This window comes from Eurosta solidaginis, chromosome 1 (genome assembly GCF_040869045.1).
Source record: "Eurosta solidaginis isolate ZX-2024a chromosome 1, ASM4086904v1, whole genome shotgun sequence".
In the NCBI taxonomy this organism is placed as follows: domain Eukaryota; kingdom Metazoa; phylum Arthropoda; class Insecta; order Diptera; family Tephritidae; genus Eurosta; species Eurosta solidaginis.
The window spans coordinates 364,078,100-364,104,021 of record NC_090319.1 but is presented as its reverse complement, the minus strand read 5'-3'; the positions used below and the strand labels follow the sequence as shown (position 1 = coordinate 364,104,021).

The following is a 25,922-nucleotide window of genomic DNA, read 5'->3' as shown; positions in this document are numbered from 1 at the left end:
AAGGACCACGCCCACTTGTATATAAAAGATATTTAAAAGGGTCGTGGACGAATAAAATAAGCTATATTTTTGCAATAAAGAGCTTTATAGCAATGGTATTTCATTTCCCAAGTGGATTTATAACAATAAATAGGAAAAAGTTTAAATTTAAACAAGTAAGGAAGGTTAAGTTCGGGTGTAACCGAACATTACATACTCAGTTGAGAGCTATGGTGACAACATAAGGGAAAATAACCATGTAGGAAAATGAACCGAGGGAAACCCTGGAATGTGTTTGTATGACATGCGTATCAAATGAAAGGCATTAAAGAGTATTATATGAGGTAGTGGTCCATAGTTCTATAGGTGGACGCCATTTCGGGATATAGCCATAAAGGTGGATCAGGGTTGACTCTAGAATGCATTTGTACGATATGGGTATCAAATGAAAGGTGTTAATGAGTATTTTAAAAGCGAGTAATCCGTAGTTCCATAGGTGGACGCCGTTTCGAAATATCGGCATAAAGGTGGACCAGGGGTGACTCTAGAATGTGTTTGTATAATATGGGTATCAAATGAAAGGTGTTCGTGAGTATTTTTAAAAGGGACTGGGCCTTCGTTCTATAGGTGTTCGCCCTTTCGAGATATCGCCATAAAGGTGGACCAGGGGTGACCCTAGAATTTGTTTGTACAATATGGGTATCAAAAGAAAGGTGTTAATGAGTATTTCAAAAGGGAGTAATCCTTAGTTCCAAAGGTGGACGCCGTTTCGAGATATCGCCATAAAGGTGGAGCAGGGGTGACTCTAGACTTTGTTTGTACGATATGGGTATCAAATGAAAGGTGTTAATGAGTACTTTTGAAAGGGACTGGGCCTTCGTTCTATAGGTGTTCGCCCTTTCGAGATATCGCCATAAAGGTGGACCAGGGGTGACCCTAGAATTTGTTTGTACAATATGGGTATCAAAAGAAAGGTGTTAATGAGTATTTTAAAAGGGAGTAATCCTTAGTTCCATAGGTGGACGCCGTTCGAAGAAACCGCCATAAAGGTGGACCAGGGGTGACTCTAGAATTCGTTTGTGCAATATGCGTACCAAACGAAAGGTGTTAATGAGTATTTTAAAAGGGAGGGGGCCTTAGTTCTATATGTGGACGCCTTTTCGAGGTATCGCAATAAAGGTGGACCAGGGGTGACTCTAGACTTTGTTTGTACGATATGGGTATCAAATGAAAGGTGTTAATGAGTATTTTTAAAAGGGACTGGGCCTTCGTTCTATAGGGGTTCGCCCTTTCGAGATATCGCCATAAAGGTGGACCAGGGGTGACTTTAGAATGTGTTTGTACGATATGGGTATCAAATGAAAGGTGTTAATGAGTATTTTAAAAGGGCGTGGGGCTTAGTTCTACAGGTGGACGCCTTTTCGAGATATCGCCATAAAGGTGGACCAGGGGTGACTCTAGAATGTGTTTGTACGATATGGGTATCAAATTAAAGTTATTAATGAGAGTTTTAAAAGGGAGTGGTGGTAGTTGTATATGTGAAGACGTTTTCCAGATATCGACCAAAATGTGGACCAGGGTGACCCAGAACATCATCTGTTGGATACCGCAAATTTATTTATATATGTAATACCTGTCAAGATTTTAAGGGTTTTTTATTTCGCCCTGCGGAACTTTTTCATTTTCTTCTACTTAATATGGTAGGTGTAACATCCATTTTATAAAGTTTTTCCTAAAGTTATATTTGCGTCAATAAACCAATCCAATTACCTCACCATGTTTCATCCCTTTTTTCGTATTTGGTATAGAATTATGGCATTTTTTCATTTTTCGTAATTTTCGATATCGAAAAAGTGGGCGTGGTCATTGTCGGATTTTGTTCATTTTTCATACCAAGATAAAGTGAGTTCAAGTAAGTACGTGAACTAAGTTCATTAAAGATATGTCGATTTTTGCTCAAGTTATCGTGTTAACGGCCATGCGGAAAGACAGACGAACGACTGTGTATAAAAACTGGGCGTGACATCAACCGATTTCGCCCGTTCTCACAGAAAACAGTTAACATCATAAAATCTATGCCCCTACCAAATTTCAAAAGGATTGGTTAATTTTTGTTCGACTTATGGCGTTAAAAGTATCCTAGACAAATTAAATGAAAAAGGGCGGAGCCACGCCCATTTTGAAATTTTCTTTTATTTTTGTATTTTGTTGCACCATATCATTACTGGAGTTGAATGTTGACATAATTTACTTATATACTGTAAAGATATTAAATTTTTTGTAAAAATTTTACTTAAAAAATTTTTTTTTTTTAAAGTGGGCGTGGTCCTTCTCCGATTTTCCTATTTTCTATTAGGCGTACATATAGTAATAGGAGTAACGTCCCTGCCAAATTTCATCATGATATCTTCAACGACTGACAAATTACAGCTTGCAAAAGTTTTCAATTACCTTCTTTTAAAAGTGGGCGGTGCCACGCCCATAGTCCAAAATTTTACTAATTTTCTATTCTGCGTCATAATTCAACTCATTTACCAAGTTTCGTCGCTTTATCTGTATTTGGTAATGAATTATCGCACTTTTTCGGTTTTTCGAAATTTTCGATATCGAAAAAGTGGGCGTGGTTATAGTCCGATATCGTTCATTTTAAATAGCGATCTGAGATGAGTGCTCAGCAACCTACATGCCAAATTTCATCAAGATACCTCAAAAGTTACTCAAGTTATCGTGTTAACGGACGGACGGACGGACGGACATGGCTCAATCAAATTTTTTTTCGATCCTGATTATTTTGATATATGGAAGTCTATATCTATCTCGATTCCTTTATATATGTACAACCAACCGTTATCCAATCAAACTTAATATACTCTGTGAGCTCTGCTCAACTGAGTATAAACAAGTAAGGAAGGCTAAGTTCGGGTGTAATCGAACATAACATACTCAGTTGAGAGCTATGGAGACAAAATAAGGAAAATCAATCTGGGGTAACCCTGGAATGTGGTTGTATAACATGTGTATCAAATGAAAGGTATTAAAGAGTATTTTAAGAGAGAATAGGCCATAGTTCTATGGATGAACGCCATTTAGGGATATCGCCATAAAGGTAGACCAGGGCTGACTCTAGAATTTGTTTGTACGATATGGGTATCAAATGAAAGGTGTTACTGAGCATTTTAAGAGGGAGTGGGCCTTAGGTCTATCGGTGGACGCCTTTTCGAGATGTCACCATTAAGGTGGACCAGGGGTGATTCTATAATGTGTTTGTACGATATGGGTATCAAATGAAAGCTGTTAATGAGTATTTTGAAAAGGAGTGATCCTTAGTTCCATAGGTGGACGCCGTTTCGAGATATCGCCATAAAGGTGGACCAGGGGTGTCTCTAGAATGTGTTTGTACGATATGGGAATCAAATGAAAGGTGTTACTGAGCATTTTAAGAGGGAGTGGGTATTAGGTCTATAGGTGGACGCCTTTTCGAGATATCGCCATTAGGGTGGGCCAGGGGTGACTCTAGAATGTTTGTACGGTATGGGTATCAAACGAAAGGTGTTACTGAGCATTTTAAGAGGGAGTGGGCATGAGGTCTATAGGTGGACGCCTTTTCGAGATATCGTCATTAGGGTGGGCCAGGGGTGACTCTAGAATGTGTTTGTACGATATGTGCATCAAACGAAAGGTGTTACTGAGCATTTTAAGAGGGAGTGGGCATTAGGTCTATAGGTGGACGCCCTTTCGAGATATCGCCATTAGGGTGGGCCAGGGGTGACTCTAGAATGTTTGTACGATATGGGTATCAAACGAAAGGTGTTACTGAGCATTTTAAGAGGGAGCGGGCATTAGGTCTATAGGTGGACGCCTTTTCGAGATATCGCCATTAGGGTGGGCCAGGGGTGACTCTAGAATGTGTTTGTACGATATGGGTATCAAATGAAAGGTGGTAAGGAGTATTTTAAAAGGGAGTAATCCTTAGTTCTATAGGTGGACGCCTTTTCGAGATATCGCCATAAAGGTGGACCAAGGGTGACTCTAGAATGTTTGTACGATATGGGTATCAAACGAAAGGTGTTACTGAGCATTTTAAGAGGGAGTGGGCATTAGGTCTATAGGTGGACGCCTTTTCGAGATATCGCCATTAGGGTGGGCCAGGGTGACTCTAGAATGTGTTTGTACGATATGGGTATCAAATGAAAGGTGGTAATGAGTATTTTAAAAGGGAGTAATCCTTAGTTCTATAGGTGGACGCCTTTTCGAGATGTCGCCATAAAGCTGGACCAAGGGTGACTCTAGAATGTTTGTACCGTATGGGTATCAAACGAAAGTTGTTACTGAGCATTTAAGAGGGAGTGGGCATTAGGTCTATAGGTGGACGCCTTTTCGAGATATCGCCATTAGGGTGGGCCAGGGTGACTCTAGAATGTGTTTGTACGATATGGGTATCAAATGAAAGGTGGTAATGAGTATTTTAAAAGGGAGTAATCCTTAGTTCTATAGGTGGACGCCTTTTCGAGATATCGCCATTAGGGTGGGCCAGGTGTGACTCTAGAATGTTTGTACGATATGGGTATCAAACGAAAGGTGTTACTGAGCATTTTAAGAGGGAGTGGGCATTAGGTCTATAGGTGGACGCCTTTTCGAGATATCGCCATTAGGGTGGGACAGGGGTGACTCTAGAATGTTTGTACGATATGGGTATCAAACGAAAGGTGTTACTGAGCATTTTAAGAGGGAGTGTACATTAGGTCTATAGGTGGACGCCTTTTCGAGATATCGCCATTAGGGTGGGCCAGGGGTGACTCTAGAATGTTTGTACGATATGGATATCAAACGAAAGGTGTTACTGAGCATTTTAAGAGGGAGTGGACATTAGGTCTATAGGTGGACGCCTTTTCGAGATATCGCCATTAGGGTGGGCCAGGGTGACTCTAGAATGTGTTTGTACGATATGGGTATCAAATGAAAGGTGGTAATGAGTATTTTAAAAGGGAGTAATCCTTAGTTCTATAGGTGGACGCCTTTTCGAAATATCGCCATTAGGGTGGGCCAGGTGTGACTCTAGAATGTTTGTACGATATGGGTATCAAACGAAAGCTGTTACTGAGCATTTTAAGAGGGAGTGGGCATTAGGTCTATAGGTGGACGCCTTTTCGAGATATTGCCATTAGGGTGGGCCAGGGGTGACTCTAGAATGTTTGTACGATATGGGTATCAAACGAAAGGTGTTACTGAGCATTTTAAGAGGGAGTGGACACTAGGTCTATAGGTGGACGCCTTTTCGAGATATCGCCATTAGGGTGGGCCAGGGGTTACTCTAGAATGTTTGTACGATATGGGTATCAAACGAAAGGTGTTACTAGCATTTTAAGAGAGAGGGGGCATTAGTTCTATAGGTGGACGCCTTTTCGAGATATCGCCATTAGGGTGGGACAGGGGTGACTCTGGTATGTTTTTGTACGATATGGATATCAAATTAAAGGTATTAATGAGGGTTTTAAAAGCGAGTGGCCCTTAGATGTATATGTGAAGGCGTTCTCGTGATATCCACCAAAATGTGGACCAGGTGATCCAGAAAATCATCTGTCGGGTACTGCTAATTTATTTATATATGCAATACCACTAACAGTATTCCTGCCAAGATTCCAAGGGCTGTTGATTTCGCCTTGTAGAACTTTTTCATTTTCTTCTACTTAATATGGTAGGTGTCACACCCATTTTACAAAGATTTTTCCAAAGTTATATTTTGCGTCAACAAACCAATCCAGTTACCATGTTTCATCCCTTTTTTCGTATTTGGTATAGAATTATGGCATTTTTTTCATTTTTCGTAATTTTCGATATCGATAAAGTGGGCGTGGTTATGGTCAGATTTCGCCCATTTTTTATACCAAGAAAAAGTGAGCTCAGGTAAGTACGTGGGCTAAGTTTAGTAAAGATATATCGGATTTTGCTCAAGTTATTGTGTTAATGGCCGAGCGGAAGGACAGACGGTGGACTGTGTATAAAAACTGGGCGTGGCTTCCACCAATTTCGCCCATTTTCGCAGAGAACAGTTACCGTCATAGAATCTATGCTCCTACCAAATTTGAGAAGGATTGGTAAATTTTTGTTCGACTTATGGCAATAAAAGTATTCTATACATACTAAATGAAAATGGGCGGAGCCACGCCCATTTTGAAATTTTCTTTAATTTTTGTATTTTGTTGCATCATATCATTACTGGAGTTGAATTTTGACTTAATTTACTTATATACAGTAAAGATATTAAATTTTTTGTTAAAATTTTAATTTAAAAAAATTTTTTTTTAAAAAGTGGGCGTGTTCTTAATCCAATTTTGCTAATTTTTATTTAGCACAAATAGAGTAATAGTAGTAACGTTCCTGCCAAATTTCATCATGATATCTTCAACGACTGCCAAATTACAGCTTGCAAAACTTTTAAATTACCTTCTTGTAAAAGTGGGCGGGGCCACGCCCATTGTCCAAAATCTTACTAATTTTCTATTCTGCGTCATAACGTCAACCCATCTACCAAGTTTTGTCGCTTTATCTGTCTTTTGTAATGAGTTATCGCACTTTTTCGGTTTTTCGAAATTTTCGATATCGAAAAAGTGGGCGTGGTTATAGTCCGATATCGTTCATTTTAAATAGCGATCTGAGATGAGTGCTCAGGAACCTACATACCAAATTTCATCAAGATACCTCAAAATTTACTCAAGTTATCGTGTTAACGGACGGACGGACGGACGGACGGACGGACGGACGGACGGACATGGCTCAATCAAATTTTTTTTCGATCCTGATTATTTTGATATATGGAAGTCTATATCTATCTCGATTCCTTTATATATGTACAACCAACCGTTATCCAATCAAACTTAATATACTCTGTGAGCTCTGCTCAACTGAGTATAAAAATGGGCATGACAACGCCCTTTATGACTAAGCAATTTTCTATGTTTCGGGAGCCATAACTCGAAGAAAAATTAATGGATCCCAATAAAATTGGGAACACAAATTTTCCCTATAGCAAGAAATATTTCCAGAAAAAAATGGACAAGATCGGTTAAAGACCACGCCCACTTTTATATAAAAAGATTTTTAAAAGGGTCGTAGATGACAACAAAAAGTTATATCTTAGCGAAAAAGAGGTTTGTGTCAATAGAATTTTACTTACTAAATGGAGTTTAACATTAAATTGGAAAACACTTATTTTTGAAAAAATGGGTGTGGCACCGCCCCTTTTTTGTCTAAGCAATTTTCTATGTTTCGGGAGCCATAACCCGAAGAAAAATTTACATATCGTAACAAAATTGGGTACACATATTTTCCTTATAGCACAAAATATTTCTAGTAAAAATGGACGGAATCGGCAACTTAGATATAAAACAAGTTTAAAACGTTTTAGAGGGTCGTAGACTAGAGTAATAACTTATAACTTAGAAAAAAAAATAGTTTTGAATCAATGATACTTCACTTATCCAGTTTTATTGTAAGAGGAAATGGGGAGACATTTTTTTTTTTTTAACGAGCGGTGCCACGTGTTATGTAGAAAAGTAATTTATCTGAAATGAAATGTGCAATTGAAGCTCACGCTGAGTATATACTGTTCGTTTACACCCGAACTTAGACATCTTTGCTTGTTTCTGTTGACTTAAATGTAATATCAAAAAAAAAAAAAAAAAAAATCGCTAGTGCGTGCAAAATTTATTCCATGTTATACACAACGTGTATGAATTTTGGGTAGTTACGCTTAAAAAAAATTAAAATTAGGAATAGAAAAACTCAACCGCAAACAATTGACTGTAATAAATACCAGATAATGTTAACACAAAAAAAAAAAAAAAAAAAAAAAAAACAAAAAACTGCAAACCCAAAAGTTAAAGAACAAACACAAAAGCCAAAGAAACACGCAATTCTTTGTGGCGAGGCGAAAAACAAAACAGCGTGCACAAAAAATAACAACAACCGCCACTTATTCAACTTAAGTACCTTACGGCATTGAATGAAGTTAAGTGGCATTTGAACTTATCAAGTAGATGGATCAACTTGAATATAGCCAGCAATTCGTAATCATATCACTGGAAAAAATGGTGCGATTAATCCCTAAAGAGATTGGTCTCCGATTGATCTCTTTTGTATACATTTGGGCATAACTGAACCCCTTTAGTCCTTTTCGCGTGGAGTTGGGATTAGTCAGTTTGAAATCAATGTAGCCAATTTAAGAAATATTAAAAAAAAAAACGCTTTATACCGAATCTAAATTACTAGGACTTAACAACTAGGCTGGAGTTAGGGTTACATTTTCGGATAATATTTTTTATACCTTTTTGAAAAGCGGGCACAAAATTTTCATCAAATAGACTTTGTGGCTTTGCAAACCCTTCCATTGTGTTTCTGCCATGAAAAATGCCACTTCTCTTTATTTGAGTCCTTATTGAATTGAAAAGGGATGAGTCTTCATATGTTCCCGTATCGGTACAAAGGCGATTGCTTCTATGGATCCCTTTTGGGTATAAATGGGTACAATTAGTCTCTTCATTGGACATGCTCAAATAAAAGGGAACAGTTCAACTCATACAAAGAGATCAAACCTGGCATTGGTCGCATACGCCTTTACGACTCATCCTGGATTCATACTAGACTAATCACATTTTTTGCCGGGATATATATTTGTACATACACAAACGCGTAAATACATTCACGTTCATAAATAAATATTATGATTTACCTCTTCATTTTGTGCTTACGTAATTCACTCCTGCCGTTTTTTTGTATTTAAAGCAATATCAATATAGACGCTTACGCTAATGTGTGGTGTATATATGTATGGCACCAAGCTTATTTTAGTCAATTGAATCTAATTTTAAATTCAATAAATGAAAATAAGTTTGGCTGCGAAGATGAAAGTGATTGCATGTAGGAGTGCTAAAAAGATTTTATATGTGTAAACAGGTATGCGTTGCTTGTCAACAAATTTGTGGATTATTCAAGGTTACACAGTCCGTGCTCGTGTCTCCAAATAATGAGGACATTTTATAGTTCACATATTTGCTATACCAAGAAGTTGTATATTTATTCTCAAAAACTTCCTGTTTTGGGAGAACTTCATCGTTTTGGGAGAATTAAACCAGCTACTCTTAGTTTCTAGCATAACTCGTTGGGCTTACCCGTATGGTCGGACGCATATGAGCGCAATCAGACCATAAGAGAGCCAAGTCAAATCAGTTAGTAATTAAGCAAATCCCATGCTATTTCTTTATGAAAGGAAGACGAAAAGAGGAACCTTATAGCATTTTCTTTTCTGAAAAAAATTGTTCCCTAAGTAAATGGTAAAGCCTTAATCGTGTTACTCCTACCCCAGAAAATTGTCAACATTTATAGTGCATACAAAGAACATTTCATCTCACCCTATTCACTCATAGGGCCGTTCCATTGGTTTATCGAGCTCTGGCTCTGGCTCAAATCTCATTGGAACGATCTGGATCACTTTATGAGAACTGGTAGCACTAATATAAAACATCTGTTTTGTTGAAAATAAGAAGAAACGTACACAAAATTTTAAGATACTGATAGAATTATTAACATTTAAATAGTTTCGCACGTAAGCAAACTATTTATTTTCCATACATCATCTTCAAGTTGTTTACTCTTTCAGTATTTTTGCTTTTAAATATGGCGAATTCTTTTATGTATACACAAATGTACACATATTTAGTTCAGTGCTACAATGGCTCAACTATATGGTTGGCTCATCTCACCAGCTGATTTTATTTTTTTCATTTCACTGTAGTAGGGATTGTCAGAAGGAGATGGCAAACTTAAAATGAAACCAACGAATTTACAACATTTTCTTACTACATACAAATGCTGTTAAGTTTTATGTTTTCATTCCATTCCATTCGTCTAACAGCAACACTCTGATTTTGGCAATGTGAACAAATGTATGTTGTTGCTGTAGAGATGAACCAACCATATAGTTGAGCCATGAGTGCTACCAACACAAAAGTGGTTAGCTCTCAAAAAATCTACTACAGAAAACGAAACGAACAGAACTGCTATACGGATCAGAAATTGAACCAGATAAATATCAGGATCACAACGTTGTTGTTGCATTTGCATGTTAAATTTCTATCCGTATCTCGCTCAAGTCTCAATGGAACGTAACTCATATCACAAATCACACAAGAAGATTGCGCATTGCACATGTAAACATTAGATCATCTCTTTTTTATGGGCAATCCTTACGTCATCTTCCTTTAGCTCTTGTTTTTTTCTCTCTTTCTTTCATTCGCTCAAACAGTCAAATGTGACGTAGCTGCGCAGAACGAAGCAACTCTGAACTCGTGAATGCGCAATCTGGTAGGTGATCTGCACTCAATTTAACAGAGTATATGTGGAACTCAAGAGCGAATTGAGAGTTTCACAGAGTTGCACTTCCACACCGCCATTTTATACAGGGTAAAATTGTAACGCAAGCAACAATTTTCACAAAAGAACGAAATATCCCGTAAAGGCGTTGCCTGTTTTTTAGAACAGAACAACAACCATTGCGCGGCGTACAAAAAGCGTAACACTATAGCCAGAAAAGAAAACGCTATTAGACATAAATGATGGCGATGGAAATTGAGAGAGTCGAAAATTAGAGTTACAGTTACAGTTGTAATCAGCTATTACTAGTACCCGTTAAGCCAGTCATCAAAGCTTCGGTTACAGGGACAGCTACACTTATATTGAGGGTTAGAATAACACTGATATTAAGGTTTATGATAAGGGTTACAGTGATGTCTTCGTTAACTGTAACGATAAGTTTTATGGTTATGGTTATTGTAATGACTATGGTTATGGCTATTGTAATTGTATTTCATTTATTTATTGAGTAAATTATTATGGCTAGGTGGATATGGTTATGTTTATGGTTATGGTTATGATTATGGTTATGGTTATGATTATGGTTATGGTTGCGTTTATGCTTATGCCTATTCTCATGGTTATTGTTATGATCACGGGTAAGGTCACGGTCATTGGCATCATTCTAAATTTTGCTATTCAAAACAAGATACAATCTTAAAACATCGAACTTCTTACTTTCCTTCTTTGCCTTTTCATTTGTTAAAGTCAAAGCTTGGATAATGTTTTCATAGTATTGTTCAAAATATTCAAGTATATAAGAAACATATAATTAATACTTGGCGCTTAGTTTTCCTACAAATTTGCGGAACGGACTATACGCATAACTTATTCCGTCTTTAAACGGCAGCTATAAGACAGACAAATTTCCGCTGAGAAGCTTTTTGTGACAGAAATACACTCAGATAGTAGGCCGAGGTCCTACCTCGCTTAGACATTTTTTTTCTAATTTAAAAAACTTTGCTTCTAAATTGTTTATGTATCTTGCACACAGGACCTTCGGAATGGTAGCACGCTTACCCACACAACGGCGGCTACCATCAATATAATTTTGGGTATTTTAAATGGAGGGAAAGGCATGGCAGTTGTGTCTACAAATGTCATGTGAAGGTGAAATTTTGATGCACAAAGCGAACGCTCTAGAATTCGGTAAACGGATAACTTAGAGACGTTTAGAGACTTCGTGTAATATCTACAGTCTGCCATTCTATAAAAGGTGGCGCTGAAGTAAATGAAAGAAATTAGTTTAATTTAAAACATAAAGTAATTAGCTTAAAGTTGTGTTAAATTAAAAGCAGGGAGCTGAAACATAGCGGTGCAAATTTATAGTAAATTTCGATAGATAGATTTTGCTTTTTTTATTTTCGATATTGTAAGAAAAAACTTCGATAAATATTTTAGGAAGAAATTTGAAAGCACAACAAACTTTCACTTGTACTTCTAGCAAATATTTTGAGTATGTAGTTTTGTAGCTCAGCCGCATTTGGTCTAACAGGGTCTAAGCTTTGGTTCTTTCAAAATTCGCGTTGGGCAATTTATTTCCGAATTGTGTTTTAGATTTTCCTCCATACAGAGTGTGAATCATTTTTCAAAGATAGTTGTTAACAAAAATTTCTGGGGTTGAATTTCTTCGAAAATCTTTTCAAGATAGGTTTGCATATTGGAAAATAGGTAAATTGTTTCAAAATCTCGTAACTAACTGAAGAGTACTACATAAGTAGCCCAATTGTATTTTCGCTTTTCAGAGAATCATAAATCGAAACAAATGCTTTTGTGAGTACCTGCATCATCTTTTTAATTTATATGTCAATAGCAGTACCAAATCACCTGCAGTGAGTAGCATATTTGCAATCCCTCTTTGATGTTAAAAGATGCTAACAGCCTAAGCCTAAGGGTTTTACAATCACTGGCAGTGGACAGAACACGATTTTTCGTTCAATTGTAAGACAAACATACAAGTAAATATATTTACTTATTTATTATCAAATATATATTGGATGCCTTGTGTGCGTTAAGCAAATCTACAGTAGCCTGAGGCCAATAGGAAGCTGAGAGGTCACTAACCAAACAAAATGCTGACATCCAACTGTGAAGAAGTAAATATATATTTACGCAAAATGAAATTATTACTTAGCAACATTAACAAATTCGCACGAAATATGACGATGAATTTTTAAACATCAATTTATCTTACATAAGCAAATGGGTATTCACATTTACATAAACAACTTTACGCACGATTATGGCAAAATGTGAAACCATTGAAAACTAATGATAACAAACCAATATGTTGTTATGCATACATATTTACAGTCATAAGTGTGAATACATATGAACACATATGGGAAAACATGATTGCATGCCTATCATAACTGAATAATTCACAAAACACACTTTGCGACCATAACTCAAAGATTATTATTGTATTTTGTTTGTTAGGTCAGTTTTATAGAAGGCAGCACTTTGGCATGAGAAGACCAAATCAACAAACGACCACATGGGGTATTGAAATAAATTGGAATTTAATCATATTTTCGGCAGGCAATTCGACAGTAAGGAGTATACACATAATACATATGTGTATAAGCTAAAAATAAGTATTGCTGATGACAACAAAAACAACTGAATATGATGATGGCCTGTAGGAAAAATCTTGCTACATATCGGAAATGAATTTAATTAACGGGACGGCTGCAGTGAAGTGTTTGTTGTTCTTGTAGCAGTACCGCCCCACATCCAATAAGTGCGACCGCTCACGAATTCTCATACATAGTCATTCAATCAAAACTTTATCTTCACGTACGTAATATAATTAATCCCTGCCAGCACGGTTTTATGCCTGGTAGATCTACGTATACTAATCTACTCCTAGTCACGCACGAGATCGTTAAGGCATTCAATTGCCAGTCCCAACTTGCTGTGATATACACAGATTTCTCTAAAGCCTTCGATAAGGTAGACCATGAAGTTTTGTTGCATAAATTAAAAATGTACGGCATTACTGGTCAGCTACTGAAATTTTTCTCTATTTTTCTTAGTGGTAGGAAACTATTTGTGAAAATGGGGTCCACCATGTCCAGCACTTTTGTTAATGCGTGGTCAGGTATTCCGCAAGAAACCCACAGCGGGCCATTATTGTTTCTACTATTTATTAGTGATTTACCCTTTCACTTTAAATATGCGAATTGTTTAATGTTTGCTGACGATGTCTAACTCTTTCTGAAAGTTGATAGTACCTCTGATAGCTTTAAGTTGTAGCATAATTTAACTTCTTTTGAAGCGTGGTGTAGTTTAAATCATTTATATTTAAATATCGCAAAATGCTCTATAGTAACATATGCTAGGAAGCCGGATATTATTCTCTTCGACTATCAGTTGGATACTAATATGCTTAATCGTCTACCAGATATGAAGGACCTGGGTATGATACTTTACACCAAGCTCTCTTTTAATAAACATATCGATTTCATAACCTCCAAATCGTTTGCACTGATAGGTTTCATTCAAAGAAATACTAGGGATTTTAGAGACCCAAATACCCTTAAATCTTTGTTTATTGCTCTTGTACGGAGCCGGTTAGAATATTGTTCCTTGGTTTGGAGTCCGTACTACGATCTATACTCAGCAAAAATGGAAAGAGTCTAGAGAGTCTTTAGGAAATATGCTTTATATAAAACTAACATCGAAGATGGTCGTCCGCCTTACATTGGCAGAAGGAAACTTCTCGGCCCGCAGTCTTTACATGACCGAAGAATTTGCTGCTCATTACTATTTGTATATAATGTAATTAACCATAATATTAATTGTGATGACATAAAGGCTTTGTTCAATGTTTATATTCCCCCAAGATCGCTAAGATATAATCGCTTATTTACTGATTCAGTTAGTAAAACTAATTACTCGTTGAATGAACCCATTAATAGGTGTATCTGCTTTTGTAATAGTTACGCTAATGCTGTTGATCTCAATTCAAGTTTTTATGCGTTTACACTATTTATACTTATGTGATAAACTATCTAGTCTGTATATATATTATTAATACAATCAGTAGACTGAAATAAATAAATAAATATGCTCTGATTGGAATCCGAGAAGCCTTGCAGTTTAAACCAGGCTTGATCAGGGAGATAAGTGTGTTATAACCGTTGGTACGAAATTGCAAATGAAAAGTGGGGAAATATTACAAGCGGAACATTCGTTGGGTATGTCGAGGTTGATTCTGGATAAGTCTTTTACCTAAACTGTGACAGTATCTAGATCAAAGTTGAGCTAAAGTGACGCTCGTCTCCCTGGGGAGGTTGCATTCCTCAGATGCGAGTTAATGGTATTTGACTTTAAGAACGGGGTCGACCGGGCAAAGTAGTCCGACGCATTCTTGTGGATGTCTCTGAGGGTCTTTTAATGCTCCTTTTCTCCATACGGCTGAGCTCTTAAGTGCTGGATTTCTTCGTAATGCTTACGGAGATGACTTTTTACGTTCTTGCGAACTAATACGATGCTCAGGTTTCTGGGTATTTACCAGAAACTGTTTGTTTAATATTCCATTTATCTCTCTATTGGAGTATTGTCGCCTCACTCGCCATGATGTGGTTAGGGTATGTAGAGGTTTTACTCCCACCTCATTTTTCCCGTTTTTTCATTTTTATTTTTTCTAGGCTGCCAGTCCAGAGTAAGTGGACACTCCACCATATTCCTCACGAATGTGCATTTGCATTGCAACCGGATGCCATGACCCATAGATTTAAAGAGGTTCTATAGCAATGTCACCAAAGTAATGGTGTGTTCACTCACAATATCAATTGAAACCAAGGTAAGCGAGTTCTAGGAGCTATTCAAACCTGGCTTTGATCCAGGTGCATTGCTGCGTCATAAGTTTAGGACGGTGAAGACAGGTGTTTATATTTCATTCACACAGGTGCACTACACGAAAAATTTCCTGCAGGATATGTACACATCTTATATGTATGTATGTACTGAATTAACAGTAACGAAAACAATTAGTAAAACGACAAAGCCAGCTAGCCAGCTAGTGGGACTATTACCAATTTGCATTTGGCATTTCGATTTATTTCTAACTTTGATTTTGTGGGCTCAGTTTGCTGTTGACCAAGCACATGTTTTCATTTGTATATGCAACCACACCCCGCACTAATCTACCAACAAATTTTTGGTATTATGAACGTATATAAATACATTTCTGATACATAACCCGCATTTACGGCTTTTGTGGCTCGGAAATTTATTTGTTAGATTTTTTATTGATTACATATTTTTGGTTGTTAAATTTGTTTAATTGTTTTTCACACTTTGCGTTCACAAAATTTTAAGATAATATTCGATCTATTTTTTGGTGTTGGTTTAGTGCATTTTTTTGCCTTTAATTAAAAGTTACATAAATAATTGATTTATACACTGAAAGAACAATACTGGTTAAATCAACCGAAATACGGGCCAATTCAACCGAAATGTCTGTTAATTGTTATCCATCGCAACAAGATGTTGAATCACGTGAAAGACGTTGATTCGCAATTGACCGTTTTAGTAGTCAAATGAACAAAAGAAGTTGTTACGACAGCTTTATACGAAAGTAGCTATGTTGCCATATACATAAATAAATAAATGTAAGGCGCGATAACCTCCGAAGAGATCTAAGGCCGAGCTTCTCTTCCAATTTGCGTCGTGCTCCTCTTGGTTTTCCCTACAAATTGGCCGGACGGGACCTGCAACGTTTTATACCGACTCCGAAGGGCATGTGCAAGGCAGATGAGTTTTCACTGAGAGCTTTTCATGGCAGAAATGCACTCGGAGCGCTTGCCATACACTACCGAGGGGCGACCCCGTTTTTTCTTTTAATTGAAAGACCTTATTTCTAAAATTTGATGTTGCTTTGCCCGGGGTGCGAACCCAGACCATACGGTGTGGCAGGCGGTGAACACTACCATCACACCACGGTGGCTATATACATACCTACGTAAATATCTGAATACATAAATACGCATGGTTGCTACATATACATACATATGTACACACTTACTAACCGAACTTCAATTGGGCTTACATGAAATATGCTGGCACACATTATTTTTTTTTTTTGTTTTTGTTATCAATAATCGAATGTACCTAAATTAAAATTTTTTCTTGTCACAATTATGCTGCTACAATCATAAAAATTTTATAGGCTGTTTTGTTTTGATTTCGAATTCAAAACACATTGCGAGTATTTTCTATTAGCAATATAGGAGTATTACATATATGGTTTTGAACTTCACTTTGCAAATAGAAATGAAAATAGTAGTCACAAAACTGATTATAAATTCTTTCAGTTGCAGCTAAGCTAATTCTCAATTTCTTTTCTCGCATATAGTTGCCACACTTGATTGTTTCGAACAAAACTTGTATTATAAATGTTTGACAAAATATTTTAAATAGAGAACTTGTAAGTTATAGAAAAGTAAAGAATCAAATCGCTAGAAGGTAATTCGCCACTGGAGTAACTTTACATGTAATTCGGCAAGTTTAATTTTCGTAACACTTTAAGTTGAAATGATTCCAAATCAACTCACACTTTATGTTGTCAAAAACATCAACATTAAAAAAGGATGTTTTTTATTATATTATTAAATTCGTTCTCGTGAGTGAAAATTCGTAAAAACTTGAACAAAATATTACTAATTTTGCAAAAATCCTGTCCGTTCAAACAAAACTTTTGCAACAAAAGGGCGCAATTTTGCATTTCGCTTGGAAGAGAAGTTGCAAAATTGTACCAGATAAATAGGTGTCCCGGTATCTCATAATTTTTTGCACAGTAAATTCAAAAAAGGGTTTTTCGTTTTATATTGATAACTGAAAAAACTATTTGTTTTCCCATTTTGTGTGTATTTTCGATTTGGTGGTTTTCTTATTTTGGTATTTTTTTTTTTTAAACAATTGACACCATCGTCATAAGTACAAAGTAGAGAGCGCAGTGAGTGTAAAATTCTCTTTGAAATTTGCTCATGTATTGACTGTTGATCGCAGTTGAAACGACCAATGAGGTCAGTTGTGTTAACAGAAAAATCAGTTAGATTGATTAGGAATCTGTCAATTTTACAGAATTTTGTTAACTTAAGAGCGAAAATTTATCTTCTGTTGAAATGACTAAAGTAATTAGTTCGCTTGACAAAGAACTCGGTCGAATTAACCATAATTCGATCAATTTCACCGAATCTCCGTTAAGTCAAGAACAACAGAACCGATTTGTTGATTTTACTAGCACCATTTCTTTCAGTGTAATGCAAAGATTTTTTTAAACGGATTTGTGTATTTTATTGGTATTGTACTATTAAATAAAATATTTGCATTTTTTGAAAAATTATCTAACCGAGCTTGAATTTACACAGTCGCAAACCGTGACGTTTAACCTCTAATACAAATAAACATCTAATCAAATTAAAAATAATAAAATTTAACAAGTTAATGCATTGATTCGATGGCTGTAATCTTTTGTAATCAAGCGACAAAATAATGTGAACTTTCCAAAATACCTGAATATTTCAAATATATAAAAGAGTTAGTTTAGATTATGTTGAGGGGTAGCCAGTCCTACAGGGAAGTTCACTTGGATAGAATGAAGATCCATTGTGATACAACATAAGATAACGAAAACGTAAGCTACAGCTTCTTGGGGAATTATTGTTAGCAAAGATATAGTTTCAAATAAGACCGATCTCGACGCTATATAAGTCCTTTGGAGATTTTAGCAGCTGAGACTATAATGCTTACACCTAGTCCTAAAGCTGGGTAGTCAAGCATGAGTTTTCTCTATAATTTCACCTCATCGTCCTCCATGTAGCTGCAGGAAAAAGGATTTACTGAAATTTTTAGACGAATCGTATGGACTCCCATCGGATAGTGACCCATCAAAAATCCAATCATCATTGATAGATGAACCATGGCGTACCAAAAGGTTTCATTAGACCACTTGCTATACACTTTCAAGAGGATCTCGCTACGCTGCAAGAGGAAGTGTTCGCCCAGCGTTCGCAAGCAAGATCACGCATTCCCATACCACCTTCGATCGCACCACAGTTGAACTTAGGCACTTAATGTCTGCTTGGCTAGGTTGAGAGTGCGGGCCAGAACGGGCTCTGGAAGTTGTCTTAACAATTTTATTATATTGTGATGAAACAATTTTTTTCAATTAAAAAAAAGGAAAACACATAATAATAATAAAAAGGAAAACGATTGTTAAGGCCTTGAGCTAGATTCGAGTCCATTATCTTAGTAATTAGTAGGCCGATAAACAAAAACAAAATTGCAAATGATTTAAGGTCTCGAGCTAGCTAATCATTATTGCAACATTGAACTTGTTTAGGGGTAGGGTGAAATAAATTTTTGAAGTGTACCTCTGATTTTAATAAGCAGATCTGTCAGATCACTGTCGCAGTTTTCAGGCGAAAGTAGTGGCCGTGACCAAAGAAGAAAATAGCAGCCTTTTCAACTTTTTTATTGACAGCCAAGCAGCAATTAAGGCAATAATCTCGCATAGTACATCAACGTGTGTTAGGGTGTAAGCAATCCCTGGAAACAACCGGCACAGGGTGAAGCATACATCAATATTGGACTTCAAGGCATATGGGAATAGATGGGAATGAAAAAGCGGATGAGCCAGCTAAAAATGGCACATCCTGAAAGCTTGCTCTGGAGACGTTCCAATAAGATTGGGCGAGATTAAGGGAAGGCGAGGGTTGCACATGGTCGACAAAGCGGGAAAGCCTGGACCCAAGTGTCGAAAGTTATGTATGTGTCTTACATCCTAAGACTAACAACGTTACTTACTGTCGACTAATGATAAGTATTCTGACTAGACACTGCCTTCTGGCGTTACATGCCTTTAAGTTAGGCTAGGTAATGTGGGTTGGAGGAGGAAAGCAGCAGGTGGCAAAGTTTTAGCAAGCTTCTAGTATTTGCCAAGAGGACCGAATTATTTTTTAACATAGCTTATAGTTTTTGATATAGTTTTTCACTTTGGTTATTAAACAAACTTCTGGTTAAACTGCGGACTTATTCAGTCTGTGTGCGGTCCTCATGTACCGGCTAGTTCAACTTAACCCAACCCCTGATTTAGGTGTATAATCACAATTAAAAAATTAACAAGTAATAAATTTCTTGTATATTGGGACTAAGTATGGTTAATTTTTATACTCAGTTGAGCAGAGCTCACAGAGTATATAAGTTTGATTGGATAACGGTTGGTTGTACATATATAAAGGAATCGAGATAGATATAGACTTCCATATATCAAAATAATCTGGATCGACAAAAAATTTGATTGAGCCATGTCCGTCCGTCCGTCCGTCCGTCCGTCCGTCCGTCCGTTAACACGATAACTTGAGTAAATTTTGAGGTAGCTTGATGAAATTTGGTACGTAGCTTCCTGAGCATTCATCTCAGATCGCTATTTAAAATGAACGATATCGGACTATAACCACGCCCACTTTTTCGATATCGAAAATTTCGTAAAACCGAAAAAGTGCGATAATTCATTACCAAAGACAGATAAAGCGACGAAACTTGGTAGATGAGTTAAATTTATGACGCAGAATAGAAATTTAGTAAAATTTTGGACAATGGGCGTGGCACCGCCCACTTTTAAAAGAAGGTAATTTATAAATTTTGCAAGCTGTAATTTGTCAGTCGTTGAAGATATCATGATGAAATTTGGCAGGGACGTTACACCTATTACTGTATGTACGCCTAACAAAAATTAGCAAAATCGGAGAAGGACCACGCCCACTTTTAAAAAAAAATTTTTTTTAAAGTAAAATTTTAACAAAAAATTTAATATCTTTACAGTATATAAGTAAATTATGTCAACATTCAACTCCTGTAACGATATGATGCAACAAAATACAAAAATAAAAGAAAATTTCAAAATGGGCGTGGCTCCGCCCTTTTTCATTTAATTTGTCTAGGATACTTTTAACGCCATAAGTCGAACAAAAATTAACCAATAGTTTTGAAATTTGGTAGGGGCATAGATTTAAAGATTTTAACTGTTTTCTGTGAAAACGGGCGAAATCGGTTGATGCCACGCCCAGTTTTTATACACAGACGTCCGTCTGTCCTTCCGCATGGCCGTTAACACGATAACTTGAGTAAATTTTGAGGTAACTTGATGAAATTTGGTATGTAGGTTCCTGAGCACTCATCTCAGATCGCTATTTTAAATGAACAATATCGGACTATAACCACGCCCACTTTTTCGATATCGAAAATTTCGTAAAACCGAAAAAGTGCGATAATTCATTACCAAAGACAGATAAAGCGACAAAACTTGGTAGATGAGTTGAATTTATGACGCAGAATAAAAAATTAGTAAAATTTTGGACAATGGGCGTGGCACCGCCCACTTTTAAAAGAAGATAATTAAAAAAAAAAAATTGGATTGGTTTATTGACACGAAATATAACTTTAGAAAAAACTTTATAAAATGGTTGTGACACCTACCATATTAAGTAGAAGAAAATGAAAAAGTTCCGCAGGGCGAAATAAAAAACCCTTAAAATCTTGGCAGGTATTACATATATAAATAAATTAGCGGTATCCAACAGATGATGTTCTGTGTCACCCTGGTCCACATTTTGGTCGCGATCTGGAAAACGCCTTCACATATACAACTACCACCACTCCCTTTTAAAACTCTCATTAATACCTTTAATTTGATACCCATATCGTACAAACATATTCTAGAGTCACCCTGGTCCACCTTTATGGCGATATTTCGAAACGGCGTCCACCTATAGAACTAAGGCCCACTCCCTTTTAAAATACTCATTAACACCTTTCTTTTGATACCCATATTGTACAAACAAATTCTAGGGTCACCCCTGGTCCACCTTTATGGCGATATCTCGAAACGGCGTCCACCTATGGAACTAAGGATTACTCCCTTTTAAAATACTCATTAACACCTTTCTTTTGATACCCATATTGTACAAACAAATTCTAGGGTCACCCCTGGTCCACCTTTATGGCGGTATCTCGAAACGGCGTCCACCTATGGAACTAAGGATTACTCCCTTTTAAAATATTCACTAACACCTTTCATTTGATACCCATATCGTACAAACGCATTCTAGAGTCAACCCTGATCCACCTTTATGGCTATATCCCTAAATGGCGTCCACCTATAGAACTATGGCCCACTCTCTCATAAAATACTCTTTAACACCTTTCATTTGATACCCATATCGTACAAACGCATTCTAGAGTCACCCTGGTCCACCTTTATGGCGATATCTGGAAAAGGGAGTGGTGGTTGTTGTATAGGTGGTCGATACAACAACCACCACTCCCTTTTAAAACCCTCATTAATACCTTTAATTTGATACCCATATCGTACAAACACATTCTAGAGTCACCCACGGTCCACCTTTATGGCGATATTTCGAAACGGCGTCCACCTATAGAACTAAGGCCCACTCCCTTTTAAAATACTCATTAACACCATTCGTTTGATGCCCATATTGTACAAACAAATTCTAGGGTCACCCCTGGTCCACCTTTGTGGCGATATCTCGAAACGGAGTCCACCTATGGAACTAAGGATTACTCCCTTTTAAAATACTCATTAGCACCTTTCTTTTGATACCCATATTGTACAAACAAATTCTAGGGTCACCCCTGGTCCACCTTTATGGCGATATCTGCGTCCACCTATGGAACTAAGGATAACTCCCTTTTAAAATACTCATTAACACCTTTCATTTGATACCCATATCGTACAAACGCATTCTAGAGTCACCCCTGGTCCACCTTTATGGCGATATCTCGAAAAGGCGACCACCTATACAACTACCACCTCTCCCTTTTAAAACCCTCATTAATACCTTTAATTTGATACCCATATCGTACAAACAAATTCTAGGGTCACACCTGGTCCACCTTTATGGCGATATCTCGAAACGGCGTCCACATGTGGAACTAAGCATCACTCCCTTTTAAAACACTCATTAACACCTTTCTTTTGATACCCATATTGTACAAACAAATTCTAGGGTCACCCCTGGTCCACCTTTATGGCGGTATCTCGAAACGGCGTCCACCTATGGAACTAAGGATTACTCCCTTTTAAAATACTCATTAACACCTTTCATCGTACAAACGCATTCTAGCGTCAACCTGATCCACCTTTATGGCTATATCCCTAAATGGCGTCCACCTATAGAACTATGGCCCACTCCCTCATAAAATACTCTTTAATGCCTTTCATTTGATACACATGTCATACAAACACATTCCAGGATTACCCTCGGTTCATTTTCCTACATGGTTATTTTCCCTTATGTTGTCACCATAGCTCTCAACTGAGTATGTAATGTTCGGTTACACCCGAACTTAACCTTCCTTACTTGTTTTAGGATAATTATGTATGAGGATGTTTTGGTCGTGTCTGGAATTAATTCTTCGGTGTTTTTTTTTTTTTTTTCATTCAGTTTTGAAATTTCGATACTTTGTTTTTCACCGAATATCAAATATTTTCATATCTAATGGTTTGTATTTATCTAAAGGTATTAAATATAGCATATTGTATATTTTAGGAAAATGTGTTCACACCTACCTTGACTTCGTGTATGAAATCTGTTTCGTCCAGCAGATTGATCCTTACGGACATTATCCGCGAAGGTCGACAAAGGCAATTCATTTTGCTGTTTTTAGCTGAACTGCTTCTACCTCAAACACAATTAAAAATTGACAACTGATTTAACATCGAAATTTAATGCCACTTTTTTGCTAGCTTTACGACTTTGATTACTAAAACTTTATATTTACACATCTTCTCTTATTTTTATTACACACTCACAAATTTTAAAATTATTATATTTTTGATCACTTTTCCTTTTTTCTGAGTTGATTCACACAAGTTCAACTAAGTAATATGATTGATGGCTTAAAATTTAATTAGCCTCTTCAGCTTTAATGTTTTTTTTTTTTTTTTTGTATAATTAATTTCATTTAATTCGATTTGATTGTGCTTCTCCTTTCACTACCTGATTTGTTGACCGTTATCTGCAAATAAAAGAAAAACGTATAATTAAATCATTTTTGATATTGATGATATAGATGACTTAAAATCTTTTGTAACTTTCAAATATGCAAATTTTTAAATTTTATTAATTTTTCTTGCAAAAATGGTTTGAAATCTAAAAGAAAAATATAGGAGGGCGGTCTTAATCCATCATTAGCTATGTGGAGCCCACATATTCCCTCGAGCACTAATCTGTACTTAGAAATGAAACTATCAAATCGTAAAATTATTCGTAAAATAGCTCAAGTCTAAAGACCGTCGCCGTTCGCTACGGCTATCCGGAAGTTAAATATTTGAAAAATCTGTGACTCACCCTATACTTACTTTATAAGAAAAATACAATTATTTTGTTTTATTCATTACTTACGACAGTCTTCTTCGATTGGACAAGCCGAAAGCACCTTTCTCGTTGCTTTTGCAGACGGCGTAGCAGCTGTGATAACAGCACCAAGCTGCGAGCTGGCACAGCTAAACTTGAGCCAGTTCAAGCGTAATGTAAATAGGTGGATGGCTGATTATGGTTTCCAGCTAGCAACAGTAAAAACGGAGATCGTCATCCTCGCAAAGGGACGGATTCCCACTACCAAAAATGTGACGGCTGCGGACCAGCCAATAGAAATACTCACTTCAACCAAATATCTGGGAGTGAGTTTAGGCAGCAAATTCACCTTTCGAGATCACATAGGAGGAGCCTGCGAAAGAGATGCACGCACAATATGGAATTTAAGTAGACTAATGGCAAATACAGGTGATCCAAAGCCATGCACAAGGAAACTGCTTGCATCAGCCTCGGATTCTATACTCTTATATGGAGCACAAATCAGGGCGAACGCAATAAAATTCCGGAGGAACCGTATCGCCTTCACCTCGGTTCAACACAGAGGGGCGCTGCGAATAGCTTCGGCTTACCGCACGGTCTCCGCTGAAGCTGTCGTGGTCGTTGCGGGATACATAACTTTATATCTTTTCGCTGAGGAAAGAGAAGCAATATGCGACAAGCAATATGCGACGGAGGTCGTAAAATTAGCGAGAGAACGTGACCTTATAAGACAGCTCGATCCCGGCGACCCCCAAATAAGGGACATGAGCCAACACATCAGATTGCTTGTGGATGAACCCAAGCGGGCGAAACGGGAGGAGCATCTAAGAAGCTGTAACCTCTCTGCCGGTATTGGTAAGCTTTGGTCCATCGCAAAGTCGAATCCGTCCAAGCACAACGACAAAATTTCCATCGCCTTTGGCGATAAAGTACTGCCAGATGCGAAAAAATGCACGAGCGCCTTTTGCCGACAATATATAATGCATTCTACGGTTGACAAAGCTAGACGGAGGGCCCACAGACACGCACACAAACATAAATTCAGCGCGTCCCCAAGTACCATCACCGCCAAAGAGGTTGAGGATGCCATCGGTCAAGCTATACCATCTAAAGCGGTGGGCCCTGACGGCATAGCCATGCCGATGCCTAAAATCTTAGGAAATGAGGGTTTTAAATATTTAGCACATGTCTTCAACATCTCTCTTTCCACCTTTGTCATTCCCGAAAAATGGAAAATGGCCAAGGTGGTCCCGCTACTAAAGCCTGGGAAACCAGCTAACATATGAGAGTAATATCGCCCGATATCCCTCCTATCGCCAGTAGCTAAGACGCTTGAAGCCATTTTACTGCCCCATTTCAAGCAAATTTGCCACTAGCCTCTCATCAGCATGGTTTTAGAAAACTATACAGCACTTCCACCTCACTAAATGCCATTAGCACCCAGACAAATTGCGGTTTAAATCAAAACCCCCACCATAGAACAGTACTCCTTGCGCTAGACCTATCAAAAGCTTTTGATACGGTCAACCGTAGTACGGTACTGCAAGACCTGGAAGGGTATACCCTTCCCCCTAGTCTTAAAAGGTGGACCTCAAATTATCTGGGTGGACGGCAGGCATCGGTGCAATTTCGAAACGAAATATCTAAACCAAGAAGAGTTAAACCAGGGGTGCCACAGGGTGGTATCCTGTCCCCACTTTTGTTTAACTTCTACATATCAAAGCTACCTTCGCCACCAGAAGGAGTTACTATCGTTTCCTACGCCGATGACTGCACAATAATGGCCACAGGCCCAGGCCCACAGATCGATGAGCTATATAACAAAATAAGCGGCCACCTCCCTGATCTCTCCAGTTTCTTCACCCAGCGAAACCTGACATTATCACCGACTAAATCATCGGCGACCTTATTTGAAATATGGACATCGCAAATGTCGACCATTTTGAACGTCCACGTCAATGGTACTACGCTACCGACTGTCTTACACCCCAAAATCTTGGGTCTGATTTTCGATCAGGATCTACATTTTGTTGTGCATGCAGCTGCAATTGTACCGAAAATCCACAGCCGTAATAAAATCCTCATATCTCTTGCTAGCAGTACTTGGGGAAAAGATGAAGAAACGCTCATTACCACTTACAAAGCAAT

At 37.4% G+C, this 25,922-nt stretch overlaps 1 pseudogene; it reads right to left on the bottom strand.

The window, feature by feature from the left end:
* The window catches only part of LOC137238169 (band 4.1-like protein 4), a 325,053-nt pseudogene that overhangs the window by 107,294 nt on the left and 191,837 nt on the right, over window positions 1-25,922 (bottom strand).